The 12,202-nt window shown below is 49.1% G+C and overlaps 1 protein-coding gene across 1 annotated transcript in view; it reads left to right on the top strand.

The window, feature by feature from the left end:
• The window catches only part of LOC137095366 (RNA polymerase II elongation factor ELL-like), a 106,531-nt gene that overhangs the window by 92,123 nt on the left and 2,206 nt on the right, over positions 1-12,202 (top strand). The gene's annotated exons all lie outside the window — the stretch shown is intronic.

Raw genomic sequence — 12,202 nt, 5'->3', positions numbered from 1 at the left:
AGTGGCCGGAGAGCTACTGAGAGGACACTGAATCTTTTGGTGGAGATTCAGGGAATGTGTCTGTAGCCAGTGTGCTATAGGGAAAAACTGAATCTCTTGGAGATTCAGGGAATCAATTGGTGACCAAAGTGGTTGCAGAGAAGGACCCGGTACAGGGGGTTGTTGATTCTGAATTAAGAATCAAGGTTTGGCTGGGTTTAAGCCTGTTGTGCCAGCTGTGAAACCTTATGAAGTGTTTGCCTGAGTTTACTCATGAAACCTTTCCAATGTATCCATCAAGATTTGTACCTCTTTTGAAGAACAGTTAATACATTGTTATACTCCTGTTAAAGTAAACTTGTTACTTTTTCCTCAAGCCTTGCCTGATACAGTTCCTTATAAGCTGAACAGCCTGGAATAGTAAAGTCAGGCCAGGAAAGTAAACGCTATGCTATCACTGAAACAAAGCCTTCTGTAATTAACAGTTCCTTTGTAAAGTAGTTCCTAGGCTGATATTGATCGTTGCCCAGCTTCCCTCATAGATTAGGTGGCAGTGGGTGTTTTACCACGCGCGCCTTCACATTTGGTGGCATTTGGTGGCATTAATACAGTCTTCTTTACAATTGGTGGCAGCAGTTTAATAACGGACCTCCTCACATTTGGTGGCAAGCGACGGGATTCGTTTAATATCTAATTTAGTGCCTAAGATTGCCTAAAGAAAAAATCCTGAGGTAAAAGTTGGAGCCAAAGATGGCGGCTAAAAAGCAAGGCAAAGTAACAAAGGAGGTTGAGGCTTATCAAGAAGAGGGAAGCTCAGACTCAGACCAAACTCCTATGTCTGAGTTACAGTATAAATATCAGATAGAGTTAAGAAAATTGGAAATTGAGGCACGGGACAGGGCGAGACAGGCAGAAATGGAGTTTGAGGAGAGGGAAAGAGTCAGGCAGGCTGAATTATGGAAAATGGAATTAGAAATTGAAAAACAACGTTTAACTCTCCCTCAGACACAAGTGAATATACAGGAGAGACCAGAGGAGATCCCTATGGATCATATTTTGAGAAAATTCCCAAGATACAATAAAGAAGACAATATCGAAAAGTTCTTAATTTCCTTCGAACGATGTTGTAAAGACTTCAATGTAGCTGAGGAAAAATGGATGGCATATTTAAGGCCACAGATTTGTGGTAAACTTCTGGAGATTTACAGCGACATGGCAGAGACAGAACATAAAGATTACTCTAAGTTTAAACGAGAAGTTCAACAGAAATTGCAGCTGACACCTGAATTTTATAGGATGAAGTTCAGGATGATCAAAAAAGAAAAATATGAGAGTTATTCTCAATTAGCTTCCAAACAAGCACAATACTTTGAGAGCTGGATCAAAGGTGCTGAAGTAAATGACTTCCAGCAGCTCAAAAACTTAATTCAAAAGGAGCAGTTTTATCAACAGGTCCCCCTTGATTATAAATGGATTATACAGGATAGAAACCCCGAAACAGGATAGAAACTCCGAAGTCCAATCGTGTCCAACTCTGGGGGGTGGTGCTCATCTTCATTTCTAAGTTGAAGAGCCGGCGTTGTCCGTAGACACCTCCAAGGTCGTGTGGCCAGCATGGAGCACCGTTACCTTCCCGCCGGAGCGGTACCTATTGATCTACTCACATTTGCATGTTTTTGAACTGCTAGGTTGGCAGAAGCTGGGGCTGACATCGGAAGCTTATGCTGCTCCCCAGATTTGAACCTGCAACCTTTTAGTCAACAAGTTTAGTAGCTCAGTGGTTTAACCCACTGTGCCACCAGGTGCTCCAATACATGTTAGCAGTCTTCAAAAAGTTCAGCTTTTTGCAACTCAGAGCCCCTCCACGCAACTGAATAAAATCCCACATAAAATCTGCTTTGAACTGGGTTATCTGAATCCACACTGCCATATATTCCAGTTCAAAGCAGATATTGTGGGGTTTTCTTCCTTGATATTCTGGGGACCCTTCCACACAGCCCTCTATCCCAGAATATCAAGGCAAACCCCCCCCCCCCCCACAATATCTGCTTTGAACTGGAATATATGGCAGTGTGGATTCAGATAACCCAGTTCAAAGCAGATATTGTGGGATTTTCTTCCTTGATATTCTGGGGACCCTTCCAAACAGCCCTCTATCCCAGAATATCAAGCAAAAAACCCACCACAATATCTGCTTTGAACTGGAATATATGGCAGTGTGGATTCAGATAACCCAGTTCAAAGCAGATATTGTGGGGTTTTCTTCCTTGATATTCTGGGGACCCTTCCAAACAGCCCTCTATCCCAGAATATCAAGCAAAAAAACCCCACAATATCTGCTTTGAACTGGAATATATGGCAGTGTGGATTCAGATAACCCAGTTCAAAGCAGATATTGTGGGGTTTTCTTCCTTGATATTCTGGGGACCCTTCCAAACAGCCCTCTATCCCAGAATATCAAGCAAAAAAAACCCCACAATATCTGCTTTGAACTGGAATATATGGCAGTGTGCATTCAGATAACCCAGTTCAAAGCAGATATTGTGGGGTTTTCTTCCTTGATATTCTGGGGAACCTTCCACACAGCCCTCTATCCCAGAATATCAAGCAAAAAAACCCCCACAATATCTGCTTTGAACTGGAATATATGGCAGTGTGGATTCAGATAACCCAGTTCAAAGCAGATATTGTGGGGTTTTCTTCCTTGATATTCTGGGGACCCTTCCAAACAGCCCTCTATCCCAGAATATCAAGGCAAAAAAAACAAAACAACCCTACAATATCTGCTTTGAACTGGAATATATGGCAGTGTGGATAACCCAGTTCAAAGCAGATACTGTGGCCGGCATGGCTGCATGGAGCAGCACCGCGCACTCACACGTAAAGCATCTCGCGAGGTGCTTTACACGCGAGTAGACCCCACGGAGCAGCCTCCCTTGGCTGGCTCACACTGCGCATTGGCCCTGATGGGCAGCCTGAGCCTGCCAAGGGAGGAGCAGCACCGCACTGCGTACTCGCGTGTAAACACCTCGCGAGGTGCTTTACACGCGAGTAGACCCCCGCGGAGCAGCCTCCCTTGGCTGGCTCTGCTCTGCGGGTATACTCGTGCGTAAAGCACCTCGTGAGGTATTTACGCGCGAGTAGACCCCGCGGAGCAGCTTCCCTTGGCTGGCTCACGCTGCACATTGCCCCCGATGGGCAACGTGAGCCTGCCAAGGGAGGGGGGCTGTGTGGGGGGGGCGCTCCTCCCCCGCGGGCCGGATAGGTGCCCTTGGCGGGCCGGAAGTGGCCCGCAGGCTGTAGTTTGGGGACCCCTGCTTTAAAGGAAGGATTTAAAGAAGAAGAAGGAGTCAAAAAGGAAACAAGACAATCCCAACCGCCATTTAAAAAATCCCCTCACAGTCAGCCAGGGAGAGGCTTTTCAGTAGAAAACACCACCTGGAGGATGGCAGGCGCCATGCAGCCTAACAGTGCTGAGGGAAATAAGGACTGTTTCCATTGCGGAAAATTAGGACATTTTAAGTCCCAATGTAATCTCCTGAGAAAAGAGAAGTCCACCTTCTTCATTAGAGAAAGAAATACTCCTGGAAAAGAAATGGAACCCAGTGCTAAGAAGGATTGCACTGAGGTGGTTCAAAAGGGGGAACAGATTGAAAAACAGTGTTTGTTTGTGGTACTAAACACAGTCCCAAATGACTATTTGGAACCCATCGAAATAGATGGAAACCTGTTACATGGATGGAGAGATACGGGTTCCGAAGTCTGTGTAATTCATTCAAAGATGGTACCTGAGAAGTATCAAAATCCTACTTCTCAGATTAATTTAAAAGGTTTAGGACCAGCGATTACTTCAAAGGTGGTCTCTTTACCTATAAAATATGGCAATTGGACAGGCATGTGGGATTTTGCCATGAGTTCAGAGATCCCTTACTCATGCTTGATTGGAAATGACCTGGTCAGAAGAATTAAAAAAATACCAGAGTCACCTAAAGAGGGAAAAGACCTGACTGTGGAACAGACTGGAGTACAAAACACTTCATGTTTACCCATCTGTCAACCTATGGGACAGAAACCCGAAGCAAGCTCTATTGTAACTGAGTTGGTTCAAGGGACGAAAGGAGAAAATGAAATTTCTAAAGAACAAAAGGCTGATGACACACTTCAGACCTTGTTTGATACAACTCAAACCGAAAGGACAGAGTTAACCCCAGAGAAACCAAACCAATTTGTAATCAAAAATGAAGTTCTATACAGGGAAGTTTTAGATCACAAGTCTCCAGCTGTTTCTTACACCCAAAGTGTGGTACCTCAGAAACATGATGAGCACCCAGATGGAGCCAGTGATGAGAATGTAGAGATAGTGGTTCCTGCAGAACAAGTGATGGATTTTGGGGAGAAAGGAGAGCTGAAAGAATCGTTGACTTTGGAGGATGTATTACCTTCAGCTGCAAGTAAGGAGATTGACTTTGCCGAGTTCATTGACAAAGACAATGAAATACAATCAGAAGAAAAAACTGAAGAAAAGCTAATCCTTAAGGAGCCTATTTATTTGGCAGTAGACATGGTTGAGAGTACAAAACATCAAAAAACCTTCTGTAAAGCAGAGATCAACACACCTAAAAGACTAGTTGAAGTGAAGATAACTTCCAGGCATGATTCATTCACTATGGAGGTTCCAGATGATCGCACAAAAGAAGTTTTGAAGATCGGAACTGTGATTAAAGTTAAGAATCTAAATGAAACTTATCAAAAAGAAGAAGGACATTTTGCTGAGAATGAAACATTGGATCAGCTTCTTCTTACTAAACCTGAACACTTCGAAATGCCTACAGATGAAAAGAAAGGAAACAGAGAGAAAATATCTCATCATATATCAGAGGAAAAAGAGGATACAAACCAAGCTGATGGACTGTTAAAAAAAGTAATATACACTGACTATGTTAGTCTTGATAAAAAGACAAATCTCCAGTTCCAAGGTTTGAAGGTTCATCCAGACAGCAGTGATGAGACTACAATAGAGAAAGACAATGTTCTTGTTTGTTCTTCCAAATTCTCTTCAATACCAAGAAAAGAGGTTCAAGGAACTATAAATTCTGATGATATGTTAAAGCAAGCCTTTGTTCGAGCCTTAAAACTCAATGAAAGCAGAACTGTTCCTGATAATTGGAAGGTCAGGCTGAAGGAAGAAGCTCCAGCAGCAAAAGAAGAGAAGGGAGAAAATTTCCTACAGCAGCGTGGTAACTTCGTGGAGAACCAAGAGACTCTTGATTGTGAACAACCTGTGATTGACTATAGAGGCTTAAATCTCTTCAAATTGTTCAAACTTGCTCATAAATCAATAAAAAAAGAAAGAAAAAAACAAAAAACAATACAATTAATATAACTCACATATAAACAGTACACGCAAGGATTTAAAAAATCTATGGCTGGGCCAAATGTAATTTAAAATTTAAAAAATAAATGCTGGGCATGAACATCTGGTACGAGAGTTTTAAAAGAAATAAAGGGAGAGCAACCTAACGAGTAGTTAAAGTACTTCTGAGGAGATTTTGCTGAGGATTATTTCCTTATTCAGGGAAGGCACACTGGAACAGCCACGTTTTCAGACTGCCAATGTGGGGGCTTGCCTGATGTCCTTAGGAAGTGAGTTAACAGATGGCCATCCAGCCTAATAGATATTAGATGTTTCATGGAGAAAGGGGGCTATAATATCATAGAACCCTAAAGTTGGAAGAGAAGCCAAGAGGTCATCCAGTCCAACTCCATTGTGTCAAGACACCATCCAATCCTGACAGATGGCCATCTGGGCTCGTATACATTACAATGTTCATGGAGAAATAGGTCTGTAGGATCATTGAATCCTAGACTTGGAAGAGACACCCAAGAGGCCATCTAGTCCCACCCCATTCTGCCAATACACCACCCAATCCCTCCCGATAAATTTATTATTATTTATTATTTATTAACTTTATTTGTACCCTGCTAGCATCTCCCGAAGGACTTAATGCGGCTTACAAAGGACAAGGCCTCAAAACACAACATAACAATACACAACCTAAAGCAAATTAAAAACAGTTAAAGCAATATTAAACAACAAGCAATAAAACAATACACCAGGACACAATAAAACTGGGACGGGCCAAAGTAATGCGTACAGATTAAAAGTGCTGATCTGACAGGTGATATATAGGGATTATAGGGTAAGTGCAGTGTGCTAACAATCTTAATTTCTAATAAAGTGCTTCTGGGACTTGTTGGAGTTTTCCTATTCTGGAAAGGCACATCGGAACAGCCAGGTCTTCAAGTTCTTTCTGAAGACTGCCAATGTAGGGGCCTGTCTAAGATCTTTGGGGAGGATGTTCCAGAGTCGGGGGGCCACCACTGAAAAGGCCCTGTCTCGTGTCCCCACCAGACGCACCTGCAACGCAGGCGGAATCACGAGCAGGGCCTCTCCGGATCAACGAAGTGAGTGTGTGGGTTCATAAACGGAGATGCTGTCACGCAGGTAGGATGGTCCCAAATTGTTTAGGGTTTTGTAGGTAAGCACCTGCACCTTAAATTGCACTCGGAAAATAAATGGCAGCCAGTGGAGCTCCTTGAACAGGAGGGTTGACCTCTCTCTGTAAGGAGCCCCAGTTAACATCCTGGCTGTTGCCCGTTGGACCAGTTGGAATTTCCGAGCCGTTTTCAAAAGCAGCCCCATGTAGAGTGCATTACAGTAGTCCAATCTAGAGGTGACCAAGGCATGGACCACCCCAGCCAGATCAGCCTTTGAGAGGTACGGTCGCAGTTGGCGCACGAGTCTCAATTGTGCAAAAGCCCTCCCGGACACCGCCGACGCCTGAGCCTCAAGCGTAAGCGATGCATCCAAGAGGACTCCCAAATTGCGGACCTGTGGCTTCAGGGGGAGTGTAACCCCGTCCAACACAGGTTGACACCCTATACCCCGATCAGGTTTGCGATCGACCAGGAGGACCTCTGTCTTGTCGGGATTGATCTTCAGCTTGTTCCTCCTCATCCAGATAGACACAGCGGCCAGGCACTCATCCAGCACCCGAGAGGCCTCCTTGGAGTTGGGTGAAAATGAGTAGTAGAGTTATGTGTCATCTGCATAGAGGTGGCACCTAACTCCAAAACTCCGGATGACCTCTCCCAGCGGTTTCATGGGAAAGAGCATGGGAGACAAGATAGAGCCTTGCGGGACCCCACAGGTCAAAGGCCAGGGGTTCGAGCAGGCATCTCCCAGCTTCACCATCTGGGATCTACCCTCCAGGAAGGACCGGAGCCACGACAAAACCGTGCCACCGAGACCCATCCCAGAGAGTCGACCCAGAAGGATACCATGATCGATGCGATCGAAAGCTCCTGAGATGTCCAAGAGAACCAACAAGGTCACGCTCCCCCTGTCCAGCTCTCTACGGAGGTCATCCACCAAGGTGACCAGGGCTGTCTCGGTGCCGTGACCAGGCCTGAAACCAGACTGTGACTGATCTAGGTAGTTGATGTCATCTAGAAAGCCCTGGAGCTGGGAGGCAACCACCTGCTCCAGCACCTTACCCAAAAAAGGGAGGTTGGAGATTGGTCTGAAATTGTTCAGCACCGTGGAGTCAAGGGAGACCTTTTTAAGGAGTGGACAAACCACAGCTTGTTTCAATTGAGATGGAAAAAACCCCTGCTGCAACGATGCATTAATGATCAACACAAACCAATCAACCAACCCCTCCCTGGCTGATTTAATTAGCCAAGACGGGCAAGGGTCTAAAGCCGACATGGTCGCCCTCACAGCCCCAAGGACTTCTTCCACGGTCTCAGGAAGAACAAGCTTAAAAGAATCCCACAAAATTGGACAAGCAGCTGCCTCAATCACCTCTTCTGGCACTGTGATGAAATTGAAGTCGAGCTCAAGGCGTATCTGAGCAACTTTGCCTGCAAAATGGTGTGCGAACTCGCAACACTGAGTTGCTGGGTCATCGAAGGTCTCCTCCACCACAGGTGGCTGAAGGAGTTCCCCAACGACCTGAAACACCTCCGATGATCTATTAGCCGCAGACGCTATATGGGCAGTCGTGAAAGACTCCTTGGCTACCCGTATAGCAACGGTATACGGCCTAAGAGAGGCAGTAGCCCGTGCTTGATCAGACACGTCCCGAGACCTCCTCCATATGTGCTCTAGCTCCCTTCTCGTATGCGTCATCACAGCCAACTCCTCGGTAAACCAGGGAGACGGCATGTCATGACGCAACGTGTTGGGGCATTCGGGAGCGATTGTATCTATCACCCTAGTCATCTCCCTGTTGTAGAGATCAACCAAGGCGTCAACAGAATCACCAGGCTCCATGGCAGGAAGAACCCCAAGATTCCCCAGGAATCCCTCCGGATCCATCAGTGTCCTGGGGCGGACCATCTTAATTTGTCCTCCACCCCTGTGGAGGTTGAGGGTCGCCGAAAGTCTAAAACTGATCAGACAGTTATCAGACCATGACAAAGGAAGGGTGTTTTGTTCTTCCATTCTGATCATTCCACTGTCCGCCACAAAAACTAGGTCAAGTGTGTGTCCAGCCTGATGGGTGGGTCCAGATATAATTTGTGATAGCCCCACGGTCATCATGGCAGCCATGAAGTCCTGAGCTGCACCAGTCAAGGAAGTCTCAGCATGAATGTTAAAGTCTCCCAGCACAACCAGTAGCTGGGAGACCAAGGCCGAATTGGAGACCACCTCTGCTAGCTCAGGCAAGGAAACTGCTGGGTCGCGGGATGGGCGGTACACCAGCAGAAACCCCAAGCTATCACGGTTCCCCACCTTCAGGTGGACACAATCAAACCCAGGTGATTGCGGAACAGCACATCTGACCACGGCAATGGATTGCCGATAGACTACTGCGACCCCTCCTCCCCCCCCCCCCAGCCTGGCCTGCTGATGTATTCTGAAACTCGGTGGGCACAGCTGAGTGAGATTTACTCCCCCCAGCTCATCCAACCAGGTTTCAGTGATGCAGGCCAGATCTGCCCCTTCATCCAGGATCAAGTCCTGAATGGCAGCGGTCTTTCTATTGACAGATCTGGCATTGATCAGCAGGACCTTAAGACCAAGGGGTCTGCCATGGGGCCTACCATTTCCTACCTTCTCCAGGGTAGCAAGAACTCTGTTGTGCTTCTCCCTGGGACGTTGGTGACCGGCAGATCTCCTCCCCCACACAACCTGGATGGTGCCCCCCTCCTCCGGGCTCCCCTCCCCCCCTACATGGTGGGAATCTGTGGCTAGTAAGCTTTCAGGCGAAGTGAGGCTGGAGTATACTTTCCCTTGGTTTCCTGTCGTAGTCCCTGTGAAACGCACATATGATATCTCTGCGCCTGCGCAGAATAGCTTTCGGAACCTTCTAGAATAAAGAAAAAACGCTTGACTCCTGGCTGGCCCCACCCATCTCGTCCTCGTATTCTCTTTTATTAACTCCTTTCTATCGGATTGATTTGGCTCTTAACCGGACTTAACTTGACTAAGGTATTGGCTGACGATTTGGACTTGTTTTCTACTGCTGGCTATTGACCCGGACTGTTTGACCTTTCTGGTTTGCTCCACCCTTGACCCGGCCCGTTTTCAACGATACGTCATGTCTACTACCTCCTTCAAGAGGTGCTCCACCTCCTCTTGCCCCAATACCTTTCTGGACACAGATGGCCATTCCTTATGCTTAGCGTGCCTGGGCGAGGGCCACCTCGCCCAATCCTGTGCGGTTTGCTTGGCCTTCACCACCCAAACGAGGAAGAATCGGGAGGTGCGACTTAAAGCCGCTTTGTACGAAAAAGCCCTCCTTCCTCCACCTCCCTCTGGGCAGGCCGACCCTTCTCCCGGGCCCAACTTACCTTTCTTGGTCCAGGAAGATCCTCTAGCCATAAAGAAGGCCAAGAAGCCCAAAGACAAGGGGCTCCAAGATGGCCGTTGCCCTGCTCTGCCTAAAAAAACGGCCGCGAAAAATGCGGGAATCTCTGCAGTCAAGGTCCCTGCTCCCCCCTCCCATTCTGGGGGGACTCCGAGCAACCTCTCGCGACCTCTACCGGCAGCAGAGGCCAATGCAGGCTCCCCTGCGGTGGCGCCTTCCCCAATGCCGGGAACAGAAGATCTTGCCTTAGCCTCTCCGATGCCTGTGCTGCTGCCTCCCGAAAACGCGTTCCCTCTGGCAACGGGAGGGACGCCTCTGATGCCTGCGGCCCTCTCACCGGGCCCGACCCTGGCACCGATCCCATCTGAGATCCAAACTCCGAGGAGCTTCGCCGTAGATCTCGACCAATCGGAAGATCTGCCCACCCAGGGAGCTCACAGGGACACGCCGCCTATTCAGGAAGCGTCCCTGGAAGCCCCGCCCATCCAGGGCCCGAGCGCCCCGGCACTGGCAGGGACGAGCCCCTCTGCCACGCCCATGGATGTGGTACCGAGAGGGAGCCATGTCCTCAGTCTGGCGCCTCCCTCTGCAGCTCCTCCCTCGCCCCAGTCGAGATCAGGCCGATCTGCGCGCCACTCGAGCAGGCGCAGGTGGCATTCCCGATCCCCGTCCCGGAGGAGTGGAGGCTCTCAACGTCGTCGACGCCGCTCCTCCACCAGAAGCAGAGCTCGATCCTCGTCGTCTTCGTCCTCATCTTCCTCCTCCTCCTCCTCTTCGCGCAGGAGACGCCGGCGCAGCTCCAGATTCTCTCGCTCTCCATCCTGCCGCCGGAGGGCCTATGGACCGGTCCACATGCCGCCACCGGGGTGCTGGCAGCTGGGCCCAGCAGGGCAGCTCGTTTATGTGCCCATGCCCCCGCCGGTTGCGATGCCGCCTCCTTCCTCGGCGGCGCTGATGACTGGGATGGCCCCCCCGACACCTGCCAGGCTCGCCCTGACTATACCAGCAGCCACCGTTCCAACTGTGCACGCTGTTACCGCACCGGTGAGTGACCCCCCCCTCCTCAGGTGGGGTCTCGGGCGCCAACCCTGCTTTGGCCGGATCCAGCATATCCACTACAGCCAGTCGCTGTGCGGACTTGGGTTGCAGGGCAGCCCCAGCACTTCCGGCGCGCTGGACCTGTTCGAACAAAATCTGTGCCAGCCTACTATTGCTTCGACTGAGATTTCGCCCGTTCCACCAGCAGCCACCACCCCAGTGATGGCTTCTGGCACGGACCTGCCTGCTACTGTGACTCACGATGACGGGGACCCACAGGACTCCGATTCGGACTCTGAGCCACCTGAGGCTCCTCAACTTTTGGGGGGTGAGGACACTTGTACTGTTTTGCCTGCAGACTTCAATAAATTTGCCGCATTGGTAGAACGAATGATTAAGGCCTTAGATATCCCTGCTCCCAAACCCCCGGAGCATGTGGAAGATCCAATGTTCCCTTCGGAGGAACAAAATGTGGTAGTGTCTTCAGCCCTTCCCCTCTTACCATACTTGCTTAAGTTGGCCAAGATAATTGATATGCCGCCTTCATCGGTGCCGGCTGTGCCTAGACGCCTGGACTCTATGTATAAAATAGATATGGCCACTGCCAAATGGGTCCTGGCGCTCCCCAAAGCCAACACAGTGGTAGCTGAAGTTTCGAAATCCAAACGTTCTAAATCCTCCCAAATGCCCCCCCCCCTGACAGGGAGGGTAGGAAGTTAGACACACTGGGTAAGAAGGTTTACCTCTCCGCCGGCCATTTTACGTGCATGGCCCACTACGCAACCTATATGTCAGGGTACCAGACCTTCCTTTGGAATCGGCCATTTTACGCGCATCGAGGTTTTGCCACCTGATGGCCAGCGTTTACCCAGAGCTTTGCAAACCGAAGCCCTGGCTTTATCCAAGCTTCAGAAGGACTTTGCGAAGCACATGGCGGAAGCCTCCGGTAACCTGTTCGCCACCGCCACATCCATCAGGCGGCACACGTGGCTGCGGGCCGCCAACCTCTCGGAGGAAGGGAAGGCCCTCGCCGAAGACCTTTCCTTCTACAAGGAGGGGCTGTTCAACCCTAATACCGATGACCGACTCAAATAAAAACAGGATGTGAGACAGTCTGCATTCAAATTCGGCTACACATGGCAGCCATACCCTCAACAAAAGGGGAGATGGCAACCGAGTAGCTCTTCTTACCGGAGACCGTTTGGCAACCCCTACTCAACACCCTTTAGGGGTCGATCCGGGGGCCAGGGGGGAAGACGAACCCCCTATTCCCAGAAGCCTAGGGTTCAACCCTTTCAGGGAAAGTC

Source organism: Anolis sagrei, chromosome Y (genome assembly GCF_037176765.1).
Source record: "Anolis sagrei isolate rAnoSag1 chromosome Y, rAnoSag1.mat, whole genome shotgun sequence".
NCBI lineage: Eukaryota > Metazoa > Chordata > Lepidosauria > Squamata > Dactyloidae > Anolis > Anolis sagrei.
Note: the sequence above shows the minus strand (reverse complement) of the source record. Positions and strands in the feature narration are given on the sequence as shown.